An 18,003-nucleotide genomic window follows, 5' to 3' on the forward strand; every position below is an offset into this window, starting at 1 on the left:
GCGCAGACTAGGGACCTCTGGACATCCGCCTCGGCCAAAATATTGCTGCTGGTGACCGCAACAAATCTGTTGTGGAGAAGTGCTTGGGACAGGCTGCGGGGCTGATGGACATCAGCGCTGGGAAGGGCTGACCGACTCTTCGTCCAGCCGCCTTCGCTCCACAGCCCCGTCGAGGAATTTTCCGCAGCCTTTGCACAGATAATCACTCTCGCCATCCCCAAGCAAGCCGATGGCCTGTGCGTAAGGTTATGCAAGTGTTTTTTAAAAGCTTTACCATGAAATGCAAGCTGTATGGGAGGTGGAAGGGCAGGTAAACCTGCCTGTGCATGAGGAAATTTAACTGGCGTTGCTTTTATGATGCCTAGTCCAGAATAACTGCCCGCACAGGCACGCTTTTTCTAGAGCAAGGGTTTAGCTTGATGCACCTGATGTGATCTGTCTGATGGGGAGGTGGTAAGCAGAGAGGCGTGGGACGTGCCCGAGCGTGGGGCTGCAGCCCTTCCCAGGTGGAGGAGGTCTCCTCATGCGCAGGAGGAGGTTTGCTCTTTGGTCTCTGCTGTCGCCTGGGACCACCGTGGAAACCACGCAGCTTTCCTGCAGAACAGAGCAGGTTTGGACATGGCTGCAAGTTTAGGGGTGCCCTTCTTAGCCTGTGCACGGCAAGTTTGGTAGACATCTGCGTCTGTCGAAGGGTGATCATATCTCTCCAGCTACCCACCAGCTGCTTGCCATCGCTTCTGCTTCAAGTTACGCATTTTTTTCTGCTGAGTTTTCTGATAGCTGCACCTCTCCTGGTGCTCTGTGGTTGAAGCGAGGGGTCCTCTGCCATGGGGTCATTGCACCCCGATGCTGGATATGAACCTTGAAGGCTCTCTAGACCACCCAGTGTGAGGGGAAATGGAAAAAGGAGTGAAGCACCAGAATGACATTGCCTCCTGTTGTAAATACTTGGTGCCATAACTCTTCCTATCATTTACCAGGAAGCCCTGAACTGCTTTCAAACTTTATTTTTAACAGAAAAGGTGGGAGATTGCCACAAATAGCATTCTTCCTGCCTATGGGCACATAAGCCAGGGAGGAAAGATTTGCTGGCTGACCTGCAGCTGGCAACATCTGGGCTTTTCCAGAGGCAGCTGACAAGGTTTGCCAAGGAGACCTTGGGCAGATGTGTTGCTGATTCAGGAAACGTCTGACTGTGGGTGTTTCACAGGCGCTTGCAGAGTGCTGCTGCAGATCCTGTGCTCTCACAGGGTTAAACAACAGAAAAAACACTGGGAAAAATGTTGGTGTTGCTTATACAGGCTAAAGAGCTGTTGAGATGGCAAAGCGGCTATTAGATTTGTCCCTAACATTTATTAAGTTTGTGTGTGTCTCTGAGATGTTTGTGCTGCTCCTCTGTGTATTTTTGGACATGTCAGCTATACCAAGGTATTTCCAATTATCCCGTCACCTACCAGATAAAGTGGTCTCAAATACGTTTTTTAATTTCTTAGGGGAAAAAAAAATACAAAGGAGAAAAGCAGCAACTCAGCAGTCCTGTATTTTAAATGGCTTGGGATAGCAAATGCAAACTCTGTTTCATCTCAGGAAGCCAAAGGACAGCACATACACGTGCGAGTGCATGCTCACACACATGTGTGCATGCCAACACCACCCTGGGCAGGTGTGACTCCATCACACCTTCCTGCCCTATCTTTAACATTTCTTTTTGGGCTCTGCAGAGAGTTTTGCAGACAAAGAAGAAACAGATATATTCGGGACCCTTTCAAGGTTGTTGTTTTTTTTTTTTTTTTTTTCTTTCCTGCAGCGCTTCTGACAGTCTGGAGAAGTTCCCCTCAAAATACATGTGCAGTGACGCTACAAGTGGGCAATAACGTTGGCTCTTTGTGCAGAATTTCACTAGGATTTCTCCTGTGTGTGCCCTCCCTGCTCCCCCAGGCTCGTAGGCTTTGCAACGTGCAGAAATGAGGGCGGTAAGACTCATGCAGCAGCTCTGTTTCGCTGACCTGTCTTGGGTGACCTGAGGTTTCCAGTTTGCATAAGGAGTTCAGAAGTGCCCGAGGCTCGATTTCAAAAGGCATTTCATTTCTAACAGGCAGGTGAATTTGGTGCTTAACTTCCAGTGAGATCTAACTAACCAGCTTTTACAGTTCTCGCTGGGCGCCTATCTATATCTTTAGGTAGAGCAATACAAGGGGAAATGTGGCTTTTAATAGCTTGTGAGTCACGGCGAGGCATGCCTGCGCTGCAGGCAAGCAGCTGCCGCTGTTGCACGGTGGAGACAGACCCAGGCGACTTTTAAATGCTCCCACACCACCGGCCGTCTGGCCAGGACCAGCCCAGCGACCCTGCCCCGCTCCCACGGCATCGGGGAGCAACGCGCAGGAGCATCCCCCAATCCAAAGGCTAGCCGGCTTTAAAACAGACTGGCCTCAGGCTATTAAAAAAAAAAATGTGATGATTGATTCACCAGCGTTGTCTTTGGTTTGCCCTCTTAGCGTATGCGCGTGTCCTGGAAAGCCACGGGCTGAACTCGGCGGAGGCTGCGGGGATGGGGGGAGCTGCTGGAATCGGCAGCAAAAATATTCAGCTGACCAAATATGACAAGAATGAGCAGGTTTAAATTACAGCAGGAAGGATTTTGGTCAGACATCAGGAAACACTTTCAAACGTTAGGAAAAGTGAAGCACCAGCTACAGAAAATAGCTCTGAAAGGGAAAGCGGGACGTGCCTGGTGCTGCGGTGAGGTTAGTCATGGCGTGAGGAGATCGATGTGCAGCTGTGGCTGAGCTCACCCCTGGAGACGGGGTCTGAAGCACTTTTTGTGTGTATCCTAAAATCAGTGTTATTTGGCGCGCGAGGCTGGAGATGGAGTTTGGATGGGCTGCTGTGTCTCATATGGAAAAGAAACAGAAAGTGCCTGGGATGGGGATGGGGCTGGTGCTGGGGCTGGGGCTGGGATGGGGATGGGGATGGGGATGGGATGGGCTGGGGCTGGGGCTGGGGCTGGGACTGGGCTGGGCTGGGGCTGGGATGGGGATGGGGATGGGGATGGGGATGGGGATGGGATGGGCTGGGGCTGGGGATGGGATGGGCTGGGGATGGGGCTGGGGATGGGACTGGGCTGGGCTGGGGCTGGGATGGGGATGGGGATGGGGATGGGGATGGGGCTGGGGATGGGATGGGCTGGGGCTGGGGCTGGGGATGGGACTGGGCTGGGCTGGGGCTGGGGCTGGGGATGGGGCTGGGGATGGGGATGGGGATGGGACTGGGCTGGGCTGGGGCTGGGGATGGGGATGGGGATGGGACTGGGCTGGGCTGGGCTGGGGCTGGGGCTGGGGCTGGGGATGGGGATGGGGATGGGATGGGCTGGGGCTGGGGATGGGATGGGCTGGGGCTGGGGCTGGGGATGGGACTGGGCTGGGCTGGGGCTGGGGCTGGGGATGGGGCTGGGGATGGGACTGGGCTGGGCTGGGGATGGGGATGGGGATGGGGCTGGGATTGCATGGGGATGGGGATGGGGATGGGGATGGGGATGGGGATGGGGATGGGGATGGGGATGGGATGGGGCTGGGATGGGGCTGGGATGGGGCTGGGGATGGGCTGGTGACGGGACACAAAAGCATGACTGTAAGGCCTGGGGGAACACAGCTCGATTCCCAGCTCTGCTGCACTTCCCACATGACCTGAGCAAACCCTTAGCCTCGCTGCACATACTTTGCCCATCTCCACACTGATGCTATGAGCGCTGCCCTCCCTTGCAGTGTTGTCGTACATCAAGTGAGCTGTTTAAAGCCTGTAGCAAATAAGCCTTACAGAGATATTTGCTATTATTCCTGATTGCGTGGACTCCAGGGCGACCGATTATCATATTTCCCTGTGATCAAAATGTTAGTGGTTATCATAAAGGATGCTTTAGGGTTTAAGACAGATACAGACTCTTTTAACAGCATTTATTTCTGAAGAACCTTCATCTTTACTCTCGCTCATGACAGCTGGTTTTTGAGTCATGAGCTGGTTGCAATTACTTTGCCTCTGTAATTCCATCTTCCTCGTGCTCTTCCTGGCTTCAGAGCCGCTGGAGGATGGTCACCTGTGTGGAGACATGCATGAAAATTGGATCCCAGCTGCAGGCAAAGCTAGGAGGAAGTGAACGTGGAATATTTCAATTTAAACTGTGTTTATTGTGCATTCTGTCACTGATTTGATGTAAAAAAATTTGCATGCAAATGACAGCAGATTTGCATCTCTCCTTTCATTGACTGCAGATGTTGAAAAAAAAAATATTTGAGGGGGTTTCTTTTAAGCTTTCAAAACATCTCAGAGGAGATTTTGGCGGCTGCCCTATTAATGCATCTATGTAAATATGCTGACCTCTCCTGAAAACAGTGGGCTGACGCCAGGGCGTTTACACAGAGATGTTCGCTGCAGCGCTCTGCAGTCTTTCCAGCATCATTTTGGAAAGATGTGGTGCTGACACCCTTGGACACGGAACCGTGTCTCTTATAAAAATGGATTTGTACGTGGAAACACGTGGAAGGATTTTTCTGAGTGCTGTGAGGATGCTAGTTGGTTTTTACAATGTGAAGGGTTGAAGAAAATGCTAAGCAAGGCTCTAAGCAACCGGGAGGCATCCAGAGAGCTTTGGAGGCATTTTCTTCCATCGACAGTAGCAGGCACCAAGATCAGGGCAGCCTTGGGCAACAGGAGACCGAAATCGCTCATCCTTCCCTTGAAGGGGGCGGGTGGTTGAGCACATCTTGGGCAGCACAGGGATGTTCAGAGGATGGGATGGGACCTGCCCGAGAGGACGCCGGCTCTGCAGGGCTCCCCTGCCCAGCCCGTGCCCGGAGCAGCTCTGCCTCCCAGACAGTGATTGCGGCCGCTGGGTTTTATGCAGAACAGATACAAAGGCCTTTTCTTTGTTTTCTGGGCAACCCTCCCTGCGGAAAGCCTGGGCCTGCTTATCAGAGGACGGGTGCGTATTTACATACATGCTGTGTACACAAAATTATCTGGTGCGGAGCGTTACGCATTGCCTGTGCTCTAAGAGCTCCCGGAGCAAATCTGCAGCCCCAGCAGGTCTGATGAGCAGGGTGCGAAGTGGGTCCTGAACACCATCCAGGCAGTAGCTGGTTTCCTCTCCTAATCTGAGCCAAGAGTTGAAAATTTAGCCTCTCGCTTGACTTGATTTATTCCAGTCACCTGGGCTTCAACCACTGTGTGAGAATCAAGGACTTTCTTTCTTCCCTGTCAAGGCATTTTTTGACCAGGGAAGCTAGAAAAATGACCAAAGGGAAAAAAAAAACAAAACAAAACAACCAGCAAACATAAACAGGAATAAGGCAGCTAATGAACCGAGCTTTGCTGAGGTTGCTGCAACTCTGCAAAAAATTGGCAAAAAAGTTACTCTTCTAAAGCTGCCAGGTTTAAATAAGATGCTATCTGTTTAGAGATTTTTTTTTTTTACGTTAGCTCTGCATCTGTCTTCAGCTAAGAGATATAAATAGATTTATACCTTTATGTATATGATTTTATTTATAGGTGTGAGTGCGCATTAAGTGTGTGCACGTGTATGTGTATATAAAATATGCACACTAGCTAGATAGAGCCATCCATCTATCAAGTTATTGGCCCATCTTGTGCTCATTCGAGAAGGGGTTTAAAAGGAATTGCTTAAATACATAATACATGCTGGGTTTTTTTTTCTTTTTAAGAGATGAGTCAAGTCAAATGCTATGATATAAATTTTTAATACCCCTATGACCTGATTTTTTTTCCTCTTGTGCAAGGAAGTTAACAATATGAAATGTCTTTCTGTTGTCTCTAATCATGGGCTGATTTGATAAGCTCTAATTATTATTCATATTTGAAATCTGCATCTAGGGAGATGCAGGAGGTGTGGGGACCACTGGGATGTTTAGGTTTATTATTATTTATTACTGCTATGAATAAAAGAATAATGATTTCAGAGATTCTGCCAAGTAGTTCAGGCTGCAAATTTAGCCCATTTAAAAACTGCTGCAATCCATTTGTATCTGATGGATGCTGGAAGTCTCTTTAATCGTGGTTTTTTGGTTCCTTACTCCATTGGAGGGGTTGGAAAACTGGAAGAAATGGAAGGAATTATTTCTGAGGGCCCTACCAAAACTCATTGCATTTGTTGTTTGACCTTGGGCACTGTGTCTCCTTAGGAACACTGGAAGAAGACCGTGCAAGGAGTAGTCCTGTCACAGCTGCCGTTGTGGGTAGTGCTATTCATCATCTGAGCAGACAGAGCGTTCAAAGGCGTGTGGTGAGCAGGGAGAGTTGCGATCCCCGTTATTACGGATACCCAGTGCTTTACAAGTGTCTTGGCAAAAGTGAAGGGGTTTGTTAGGTGGGAAACAACATCTTCAATTCAAGAGCAAGATATGCTTGTCTTCATTTCAGCACCGGTCCTTGTGTCCAAACTCATAAATCTTTGGCCTTCTGGGATGTGTCCATGTCCTTGAAAATGTCCCAGTGGCTGCACAGAGTTAGACTGAACATCCCGAAGGTTGTTTTTAAGCCTCTGAGATGTCTATGCAGAAAAAAAAAAAAAAGAAAAAAAGGAGGATGCATGTAAAATGAATGCTTAGCAAGGTGCTGGGGGTGGTGGAGATCAGGTCAGTCGGTTGTGATTTAGAGAATGGAGAAAGTGGAGAAGACGGACCCTGTCTTGCTGTGGGGGCTTTGATGTAAACACAAAGCCACTTTCATTGATGATGGCCCAAGTGTCCCAGGCCTTGTCAGGGAGGGAGAGGTGGAGGCCAGCTCATCCTGGGTCGGGTTTGGTGTGCAGCACTGCAGAGCCCTTCATTGCACCCTCTTTTGTGCTAGAGAGATATCTTTCAGGTCTGGAACCAGCGTGGCACCATTCAAGGAACAAAACAAATGTGTTTGTAGGCTACAGATTCATCTTTCAAGTGATGTAAGTGCTTTGGGCTGCTCCACTTAAAGCCTTTGACATCTGTGGGTGTATGGGTGCAAACACATTGCTTATTTGTTCCTCTTACCCTCCTGGAGTCAGAGCCAGAATTACCTTCAGTCATTACTCTCTCCTGTCTCCATAAGTATAGACTGTCCTTGAAAGAGAAACAAATGCATTTAAGTAACATCCCTTCTGAAAAATGTGGGTGTAGATTCCAGGAAAAGATGCTTTCATAAAACTCATGGTTGTACGAGGCTTAGCCATGTGATGGCCAGAAACACCAGAAAGAAGAGCTGTGCAGCCAGAGGCCATGGCTTGAAAAATACACGATCGATTACAGGCCCGAAATGTCACTCTGTGGAAGGAAGAAAAATTGGTGTGATGGTCACAGGGAGCAGCGCGGTGCAGCTGCCCACGGCTTGCAGTGGCAGTCACCTCCTGAGCACATCCCTTAGCAAGCATCGGTGCCTCTTGCAGAAACTCTGGTACCCGGGTTCTATCCAAAGGTCTGATGGCTGGCGGAAATTTTTAAGATGGTAATAAGGGGCTGGGACGGCCAGTGAGACTTCAGGGAGTGATGCTGTAGGGGATTAAGAAAAGCTATGGTATTTTGGTGGTGTTTTCCCTATTCTCGGTTTCCTGAAGTTGGATCTTCTCTGTAATGAACTCAGGGGCAAGGAATTCATCTCAGAACATAAAATATACAGATCTCTTCCAACCAACCACATTTTAAATGAAACCAGAGTCCCCTTATGTTGCGGCTTTACATCTTTCTGTCTTCAAATGTTTTGCACATTAAAGGAGAACTTGCATTTAAGATTGTCCACACCGACATGACCTCCAACAAATTCCATGTCCCAGATCCCTCTTTTTTTCAGTGAAGGCTATGCCAGGCTTCATGTCTGATAGCTCTCTAGTCCTTGCATGTTTTCCCATCCACCTTTTAATGCTGCAGCCTCAATATCTTTTCCTTCCTTTCTTTCATCAGGGCAGAAGTTTGAAGACGTGAGCCACAACATATGCCATTGTCCTTTCCTAGAGATGAACAAAGTATATTGTTATGCTCCAAATGTGATACTTTTTTTCCCCCGTTAAATGTTTTCTAGCTGCATAGACCAACCATCTGTTTCTCTTTCCCTCTTCCATCATTCAATTCTTTGCACGTTATTCAAATTAATTATCAATTAAGAACCGGAAAGACTGGATAATCAAATTACAGAATGGTGAGATGGTCAAAGTAACACAGCACCTTATTAAAAGCCTCCAGATATTTAATAAGACAATGCATTCCTGATCTATTGTTCTGAAGATGAACCTCCAGCCCAATAAATGAAAACAGAGTGACACGTATCTCTTCTTGGTCATTTATTTATGAACGTAGGAAATGACATTGACTAACCCCCTTTCCATTCCAGATTTCAGATCGCAATCTTCTCCTCTCGGATGTCAAACTAACCCAGATAATAAACCAGCTTGAGTCTCAAGACATTCCCCAGAGAGAAAAGAAAGTTCTCTGTTATTTTTCTGTGCTAAAGTGAATCTGGTTTATAAGGCATGAAATTAGCCGTTCTTTAGCGCTGTGGTTATCCCGAAAAGAGGAGGGGGTCTGGTTTTGGGATGAAGGCAGAGCAGCAGCGCTGGCTGCTGTGCCCTTGGGCCGTGCGGTTGGACCGTCTTTCGACACCCCTCCGTCGAGCGGTGCTCAGAGAGGGAAATTTATGAGGCTTGGCAGCAGGGTTGGCACGCGGGGAGTGCCCGGGGAAGATGAGGATGGAGGAGAGCTGATTGCGCCCTGTGTGATACCTGAGAGATTCTGGCTGTGACCATCTGTACGGTCTGATGTGCCTAAACCTTTCCCGCAGAATTCCCTCTGGCTGCTTGGCCTCCTCTTGTAGATACAACCACATCACGTGGTGGCTCATCCTCAGCCGTGAAAGCAGAGATTACCCAAAATTTAGGGCTGGAAGAGATCACGTTGTCTGGTCATGAGCCCCGGGGGACCAAGTCCGCTTACCCCTCTTCTGGTGGCCAGGCTGCCACCTCTAGTAATTTGGTACCTTTCATTTTCAACTGCAGTTTTACTGACGGGACTTGAGGGCAGCTTTGCCACTGTGCCGAGAGCGCGGATGCCCCATAAGCCGCCTTTGCTCTGGGTACGCGTCCTTCAGGGGCTGCAGCTTCACTCGGTTGAGCCCCTTGGGTCTGCAGCGGCCAAGAGTAGAGTCGTGCAATTAACACAAACGGTTGTCGCCATTTCGTGTGGTTCCTGACGACAACTCTTTTGCTTCAGCATTATCCCCATCCTTTTTCTCTCCCTCCTCCAAAGCCACCCCCCCCGCCCCCAACCCAAATTCATCAGAGCCTCGTAGCCATCGCAGCCTGCAAAGCGTCCTCTTCACATTCTCCTGCCGCAATTGCACATAATTAAGCGGTACATTTACATGTCAGACTAAACCCACTGTCCAAGCTGCTCGTTCTGCTTTGTGCAGCGCTGTGCCAGGCGTCCTCCAGAAAGGATGCAAATCACGGCACAGAAAACATATTACGAGTGGCATGCAAGATCTGTGCCCACTTTGCCCATTGTGTCAAGAAAACAGAAATGCTTGTCAAAATACCAGCTCGAGTAGGAGCTCGCGGCTTCTGGAGGAATAAAAGAACCATGTTGGCAAGCACAGGACTAGACAGGCAGATGTCCTCCTCTCCACCCACTAGAATTTTATTGGCAATTGAGTTAACAACCTCTTTGCATATGAAAGTAACGGAGAGGCGCTGCTGTGGCCTCGCTGGCAGGAGACTTGGCTGCAAAACCAGTGAGACATTTGACAAGGAAGCAATATGTTAGCAACATCTCTTCATCCGTGTTATCAGGGCCAAATTGCCACGGCACTTGCAGCCATGTGGAGGCATTAGATGCAAAGTGTTAGACGCCCTGCCATTCTTCCTCATCATTTTCTCCTTTCTTTTATCCCTTTTTCAGAGCAGCCTGGTCCTGACACTTCTCTTCAAGTGGCTCCGGAGCCAACCCTGCCTCGTGCTGCTGTATATCCTTAGAAAATAGACTGCCAGGTGCTGAACACCCACATTTTGAAATGATGGCTCATGGTAATAAATGGTTCTAGGATTTTTTGTTTGTGGGTTGGTTTGGAGGGGTTTTTTTGCCTTTTTTTTTTTTTTTTTCTTTTTCTGTAGAAGCAATTGAATTTTCAAATTTTCCTTTAAGAGGTCACATTTCCAAGCTGATGAATGGGAGGAATACAGGCTGGCAAAGCCTCTCCCTCCATTGAATCCTTACAACAGATTTGTACCCCACAGCAGTTGTCCCCATACCCTTTAGAACCGCAGACTCCCCTGAGTTTCTGCAGTGAATTTTCACACTTCCCTGTAGCGGACTGACAATAACCTTGCAGTGATGGGCTGTTTTTCATGGGTCTCTGGGTACTGCGGTGTAGCCAAACGTGCCTATGGACCCCCGGTAGAGAGGTGCTGTAGAGAAATACAGAGTGGTCTGAATGGGTAGAGAAGTTATAACCAAGTCAGCGGTTTCTGGGTCATTTTGGAGGACCCTGCGTAGCTGCAGTGTGCAGCAGAAGGTCTGTCCCTGCGTTTACCAGGGAGAGAGGGAAGGATGGCGAATACCGTAGGAAATCTGCCCAGTCTCCCGCCCAGTCATCGAGCCCTCCCCAAAAACTGAGCCCAGCAAGGCTCAACACAGCAAGGCTTTGCAACAGGACTGTTTTCTCACTGGTTCCTTCCCACTCTCTTTTCAGGCTCATGGGGTTTAGTAAGCCATTGCCAACCGCTGGGGTCAAATTCTGCATACAGCTTGGAGGTGAACAACTCTCCCATTAAGCATCGAGGGATTATGGAAAATTTCTGTACGGAACTAAAGAATGAAATTGTGGCAGGAAAGCTGGAGGTGACCAGGTTTGCCCATTGCCTTTCTGCATTGTCCCAGTGACTGACCACAGGCCCAGACAGCCGGTGTCCATGCAGACCTTTGCAGTGCACATTGTCCGTGGGGACACCGTGAGCTCTCTCCAGGCCGGCGCTGTATCTTGCTGTGTTTTCCTTTTTCCACTCCTCCATGCCTTCTTCCCAAGCATTGCTCTTTGAGAAGAATCATCAGTGCTGCTGTGGTTTCTCCTATACACTGTACAGGTGTTCCTTCAGGCTGGTGGTTAGGGCACAACATATCCCAGGCTGTAATGCATCTCAGCTCCCCATCTCACTGTCTTCCCTGCGATGGCCAATAAAGCCATCCTGTTGTAATGCCTAGGGAAGGGTACAGCCACACTGCGTGCAATTTCTCACAACCCAGCTTGTCTTTCAGCTGTTATCATCTCGAGCCTGAGGTCTGACTCTACTAACCCTGTGCTGGAAAGCCTCCTGTCCCCTCGGGGTCAGCAGCACGCTGGCATGCCACCACAAGCCGACCTCTTTGTGCAACTGCAGCGCCTAAGCTGAAGATGTAGCCTGGGGTTCCTACAGGCTGCTCTCCTTGCAGGTTTTCGCAGCTTGCCTGCCAGCCTCAGGTAGGACAGCCCGTCTTCCCTGCCTCCCCCCCGCTCCCCAACACCTCTCTGACTGGTTGAATCATTGCTCCAGCCCTCAGTGACTCCTAGGTCACAACACTCATTTTGCAAGGATGAAAAAGCAAGCTTTTATCATCGCTTCAGGTGCCCCAGGTGAGATTAAGCATCACCCTCGCAGTGATTCTGGGGACAAGTTGGCTGGTGGAGGGGTTGTCTATCCAGTGTCCTCCCCGCGACGTCCCATGGAATTAGTTTTACCATAATCCCAAAGGTACCGAATCTAGAAATCCTGCTGAAAAATCCCACCTGATAATTTCTTTCTGCCTCTCCCCGTTCCTCCAGACAATGGTCACAGACTTGTCTCTTTTGCAAGGTCGCTGCTCTAGTCCAGGGTCAGAAGCCCCTTGGGTTCTCCTTGGTCGGTGGAAAGAAGCACTGAAAGCCCTGCTGGGCTCTGAGTTCAGCAGGAACACACAGGCAATGCCGCAGCAGGTCAGGCTTAGGAGTGGAGTCTGGAGATCACTAGACTGCAGGAGTCAATCCAGCTGTGTTCTAGCAGAGTTTATAGCAGGTCCCACCTTTCTGTGGATGCCAGTGAATGAGTTCCCAAACGCTTCTGCTCGTTCCAGCTCCTATGGATGGCAGAAGAACTTCCTCAACTATCTGGCTGATGTTCCCAGATGAGCCTTTCCTTGCTGCCCGCCTGGATGCTTTCTTCAGTGTTAACTGGAGAATGTTTCTCACATCCGGTCCAACACATTGCCCTGCGTGGGAAAACGCCTGCTGAATTTGATAACCAGAGACGTTGCCCCTTGAGTTGCTGGTGAAGGTATCCCAATGCATTGCATAGTCACGTATACCTCTGTAACACATACCCTGGGTATTTTTCCAGGGTAAAAATCGCTAGCACACTTTCACATTTTTGTCTTCACATTTTCCTATTCTGTACTCAACAAAGTACATACGTATTCGCTGTTGTGTTTCTCTTGTGTTGTCATGGACTTTTCCAGCCTGGGATCCAGGAGCGCAGGACCAGACATGTGCAGCACGATTCTCCTTTTTCTGCTGTATCAATTGCAGTCATCACCCAAAATACTCTGTCTACCCTCAGCAAGGGGATACCGAGTTGCTCACCTGTAGGTTACTCCACTCTCAAAACAAGGCTGGAAAGGGGCCATCAGAGATGTTCCTGCTGCTCTGTGTGTTAACATGTTTCTGCCTCAGGCTGGAAAGGAAATAATCATTTACTTCAAACCTCCAGATGAATGTAGAGCACCAGGGACAGATTTAGCTGCAGTAGCTATGGCTTTCCCTGGTCTGTGGCAAATGTGTAGCTGGCTCCTACAGCTGCGACCTGGCTTGGGGTATGTTTAAGGAAAGCACTGCAGGAGGAGGCAGCACTGAACAGGGGAGGAAGAGCAGCTCATCTGAGACTACAGAGCTACCTGGGGACAATTTGTGCTGGAGCCTAATGAGGGAGAACGTTGGCTCCTTGTATTTTCCTCTGCAGATGAGATCCTTAGAGAGGACTCTGTGATTCTCTGCTTTCTCTCAATGGCTTTCCATCAGTGGAACATCTGTTAGTGTCTGGAGAGGCTTCCTCATGGCAGAAGCTGAAGCATGAAGCTGTTTCCCAAAAATTCAGCTCCCATTACATTTCTCTGAGTCCACACATCTGTGGGTAACCCTGAACACATGAATTGACACCAAGAGACACACCAGTGGCTGCCCACATCTGCAGGGACCTGAAACACTGGCACCAAGAGCTGTGAGCTTCCCCTATGATGTGAAGATGAAGAGGAGGTCCTTCTTTGCACAGGTCCACCTTGCCCATGCAGGATCTGCGGGAGGACACACTGGTGAGCAGGGATGCTTATACCTCTTTCACTTTGTGGTGGGTTGACCCTGGCTGGAGGCCAGATTCCTACCAAAGCTGTTCCATCACTCCCCTCCTCAACTGGACAGGGGAGAGAAAAAAAAATTAGCAAAAGCTCGTGGGTGGAGATGAGGACAGGGAGAGATCACTCACCTATTACCGTCATGGGCAAAACAGACTCAGCTCGGGAAAATTAATTTAATTTATTACCAATCAGACAGAGTAGGATAATGAGAAATAAACCCAAATCTTAAAACACCTCCCCCCACCCCTCCCTTCTTCCCAGGCTCAACTTCACTCCCCATTTCTCTCCCTCCTCCCCTGCAGCGGCACAGGGGGACGGGGAATGGGGGTTACGGTCAGTTCATCACACGGTGTCTCTGCCGCTTCTTCGTCCTCAGAGGGAGGACTCCTCACACTCTGCCCCTGCTCCAGCCTGGGGTCCCTCCCACGGGAGACAGTCCTCCACCAACTTCTCCAACATAAGTCCTTCCCACAGGCTGCAGTTTTTCACGAACTGCTCCAGCACAGGTCCCTCCCACGGGGTGCAGACCTTCAGGAACAGACTGCTCCAGCGTGGGTCCCCCACGGGGTCACAAGTCCTGTCAGCAAACCTGCCCTGGCGTGGGCTCCTCTCTCCACGGGTCCACAGGTCCTGCCAGGAGCTTGCTCCAGCCCGGGCTTCCCACGGGGCCACAGCCTCCTTCGGGTGCCTCCACCTGCTCCGGCGTGGGGTCCTCCACGGGCTGCAGGTGGAACCTCTACACCCCCTCATCCTTCCTCCATGGGCTGCAGGGGGACAGCCTGCTTCACCATGGTCTTCACCACGGGCTGCAGGGGGATCTCTGCCCCGGCACCTGGAGCACCTCCTGCCCCTCCTTCTGCACTGACCTGGGTGTCTGCAGAGCTGTTCCTCTCACATATTCTCACTCCTCTCTATGGCTGCAAGTGCTCTTGGTTTGGGTTTTTTTTTTTCCCTTCTTAACTATGTTATCACAGAGGCACCACCACCATCGCTGATGGGCTTGGCCTTGGCCAGCGGCAAATCTGTCTTGGAGCCAGCTGGCCTTGGCTCTGTTGGACATGGGGGAAGCTTCTAGCAGCTTCTCACAGAAGCCCCTCTGCTACCAAAACCTTGCCATGCAAACCCAATACTCATCTCACCCAGATATTCCTAATGGGATTGACAGAACTACAATGAGTCTCACCTCTCCAGAGAAACTGGCCCATACTGACGTGTCAACTGTCCCCAAATGTTGGTTGTTTAAAAGATTTTTGGAAGCCAGACTTTGGATCCAAAGTCACTTCGGTGACTTTTGAAAGACTTCAGTGGTTTTTAAAATGTCATCTTCCTTCTATCCCAGTGGTTTGGAGAGGTTGTTATCCCAACAGAGCATACCATCACTCCAACAAGGTGCTTAAACACTGAACAGCCAAAGTATGGGAACACCAAAAGGTCATTTGCGTAAGTCTGCTCTAGGATATGGAGCACCTGCCTCTGGTCTCTCCTGTTATTACCTTAGTTCTCTGCCATGTTGCTTTTCACAGTATAGACCACTTCATGAAACACATGAAACACAAGAGTGTTTGGAAGTTTGCTGTTGACTTCCCATGACCAGTCAAACCCAAAAAACAAGCAAGGGAACCTAATTTTCCACTTCCCAACCTTCCATCACAAAGCTGCACACCTCCTAATGGCCTGCATTCAACCAGAGCCTCCCATCAGCTCCTGAAGGAAGGCAGCAGCTGTTAGAGCACTCAGCACTGCTGTGTTCAACTATAACATCAGAAAAACGCATAAAACAATGAAAGCAAACTGCAAGGTCCTCGCCGTTGTCTGAAAAAGAAAGGCTGCTGTCATGGAAAGCCATGGTCTCAATGAGCATTTCTGTATTCGATTTTCTGCTTGACAATTTGTTCCAAGTATCAAAGACTCAAGTCTCTCCTGATAATTCCTTCTGGTTGGGGAATAAGCATCTGCTCTCTCTGATTGCGGGTCGCTTCTCTCATGCAAAGCTTGATTGAGACATGCATGTCAAGGTCAGAAATGAGGCTGAGCTTGTATTGTTCACCTAAAAAAACCCACCAAGCAGCAGAAAAAGAGATAATAATATGCTTTTAAAATGGACATGGGTAATGTGCATTTTGTCATGAGTAATTATAATGTAAAGAAGAGTCAACTGTAGCATTCTAATGCATTAATTGCTCATTAGTTGTTAGGTTTATATATTTTTGCTGGAAAGGGATGAAGATACTTTAGTATAGAAAGTGGCCTATTTGAAAGGGTGGGAAGATTAAAGGTTTAGAAAGAGGAGGGTGAATACAGTATGATTGGAGCACAAAAATAGAGCATTCCAGCCAAAATAAAGGACCGAATTATCAACAGGACCTAAGCAGATTGTTGGTCAAGAACAGCTTTGCACAAACATGAGCTGCCTTCAAAATGCTTGGAGGTGACATGGCTGCAAAGTGTTTTGGCCTCTGGGGTCTGCCAGTTTACTCATCCGCTGCTTGCAAGACTGAAAAGAAATTTGAAGAATCGTCACCTGCCTTGCAAAATATCCAGTCCCGATGTGTTTGCTAGGTGGAGCCTTTTCTTTCCTGCTTTTGGGCTTTCACTTCTGCGAGCTGTTCCACAGTCATTTCCAATGATGAGCGTCCCCCCGCTGAAAAAGCGCACGCCAGGCTTTCCGTGTCAAATCAGCGATAAAGCTCTTGGGGAAACAATTTCCTCCGTGACATTTGTAAAGGGAAATTCTGCCCGGAAGGAAGCACTAGCAGGGTGAGTTCCTGCACGGCCCCAGACGCAATGAGCCGTTTAAATTGCTTGCTGCAGTGGGCAGGCCCATCACAACCATCCTAGAGGGGGAGAAAAAGGCATTTCTGAAATACTTACCTTTTTTTAAATACACTTTCCTTTTTTTTTCACTTGCACAAAACGATGTCTCTGATGGACTCCAAACAGAGCGTGGGCTGAACTCCATCCTCTTTCATCTGGATCCTGGAGGCGTTCTCACCCCCGCTCCCTCCACCTCCACACCCGATGCCAAGTGCGTTGGGAAGAAGCTCCAATCTGGAGCACAACAGCATACACCCTGAAGCTAGCTAGCTAGCTGGAGAGACTACTGATGAGCTGCCTAAGTGCTTTCCTTTCACTCCTGCCCGAGATTTGAGGCTCCATCTCCCTGTCCTAGCCAAGTGGAGATTCAAGAGGCAGAAGAGGATCTCCAGTCATCTCTCCCATGCTGATGATCCCCATATGTCCTCTGAACCATGAGTGTCTTGCAGAGTGAGCAAGCCACAATCTGCACACCTGAGCAAGCCAGCAGAAATAACATGGCCTGTGGGAACAGGTTGCCTCACCCCAAGTGCTGACCACACATGTTCTGGTGTTACCCCAACGCCTGGTCCAGCTGCAAGCCCAGACTTCTTTGGTTAGCGCACTGTGAGCAGGCGTGTCTGACACCCACGAGGGACCATTGGTATTAGATCACACTTTGTGATCTTGAACAGTGCGAAATTAAGATCGCGTGTTGCCTGTACGATCCAGTTTATGACCTAATGATGCAAGAGAGAAAGTACTGTGAAGGAATTTAAAGCACATGAAGTCCTGAGGCTCTCCTGAGCCAAATCTGCATAGCTCATCCCTGGAACGACTACAGAAGGAAACTCCTTGTGTTGAGCCATGAGACGCCGCAGATTGTATGCCTACCTGCCAGGGATAATTTACTGGGCACAGAACTGCACTTGCAAAGCCATCGACCACCTCCATGGTGTTGTCCATGAGGACTTTAATGCTGCAGACAGTTTCTGGTGAAATCAAGCAACAGAAGGTAAAAACGTGTGTTCCTTGCAGAAGATCTGCACTTTGTCAGCTGATGATCGAACTTTGCTATATCTCAAATAAATACTCAGTCCTTTGATGCTTTTAGTCCCCAAACTGTCTTAAGAATGAAGCAAATGATGGCTTGGGAAAGTCAGTGTTCCATACAAAAAAGCAAGTCATAGCCAGGACGATGCTTGCATTTCAAACACACTTCTTGCATTGGCCAGCAGTGATTTCTGGGATGGGTGACACACTGGACAGGCATGGGTTGCGTACACTGTGGGCTGTGGTGATTGTCAGCGGGCACCGTGTCCTGGATGCTGGTGGTGGTGGAGGAATGCTGCAGAGGTGAGAAAGGAGAAAAGTCCTCATCGGATTGTGCCATTCCAGCTTTGGGTCAGTGGCCAGCTGGAGAGGTGGGTAATACATTCGCTCCAGTCAAAAAGCCAGGGTGGATAAAATATTAAATATATGGCTGGGGGGACCTCAGCCGCAGTGCATGCCATGTGTCTTCAATCAAAGAAACGTGTCCCATGCAGCGGGGTGGCACACGCTGCCGGAGAGATGCTGCTCTGCATCCACAGACCTCTGCAGCCATCGGGGTTGTCCCGGGGAGCGGAGGGGACCCTGGAGCATCGCCAGGCTGCAGAGCTGCTGCTGCTGCCACTCGTCCCAGGGGTCGTATCTTCTGCCTCTTTGATCTCCCTCTGACCTTTGCTGTTACAGCCGGGAAAGCTGATCCTATCGATTTTATGTGGATTATGATTTTCTGTAGATTGCCCTGAAACCTGCTAATTGTGCACGCAGCTATTTATAG

General features: G+C 49.3%; 2 long non-coding RNA genes across 3 annotated transcripts; both read left to right on the plus strand.

Moving 5' to 3' along the window:
- The first annotated feature begins 3,628 nt into the window (after positions 1 to 3,628).
- Positions 3,629 to 9,206, plus strand: LOC142602301 (uncharacterized). Its single transcript, XR_012835960.1, has 3 exons — positions 3,629 to 3,890; positions 3,996 to 4,978; positions 6,195 to 9,206. It is a non-coding gene; the product is annotated as an uncharacterized LOC142602301 (long non-coding RNA).
- A 428-nt stretch (positions 9,207 to 9,634) lies between these two features.
- On the plus strand, positions 9,635 to 13,747 carry LOC142602303 (uncharacterized). 2 transcript variants are annotated; one of them, XR_012835962.1, is made up of 3 exons: positions 9,635 to 10,054; positions 10,720 to 11,976; positions 12,114 to 13,747. It is a non-coding gene; the product is annotated as an uncharacterized LOC142602303 (long non-coding RNA). The 2 variants fall into 2 exon arrangements; XR_012835963.1 differs by having other exon boundaries at positions 10,720 to 11,755; positions 11,858 to 13,747.
- Positions 13,748 to 18,003: the final 4,256 nt, after the last annotated feature.

This window comes from Balearica regulorum, chromosome 6, assembly GCF_011004875.1.
Source record: "Balearica regulorum gibbericeps isolate bBalReg1 chromosome 6, bBalReg1.pri, whole genome shotgun sequence".
Taxonomy (NCBI): Eukaryota; Metazoa; Chordata; class Aves; order Gruiformes; family Gruidae; genus Balearica; species Balearica regulorum.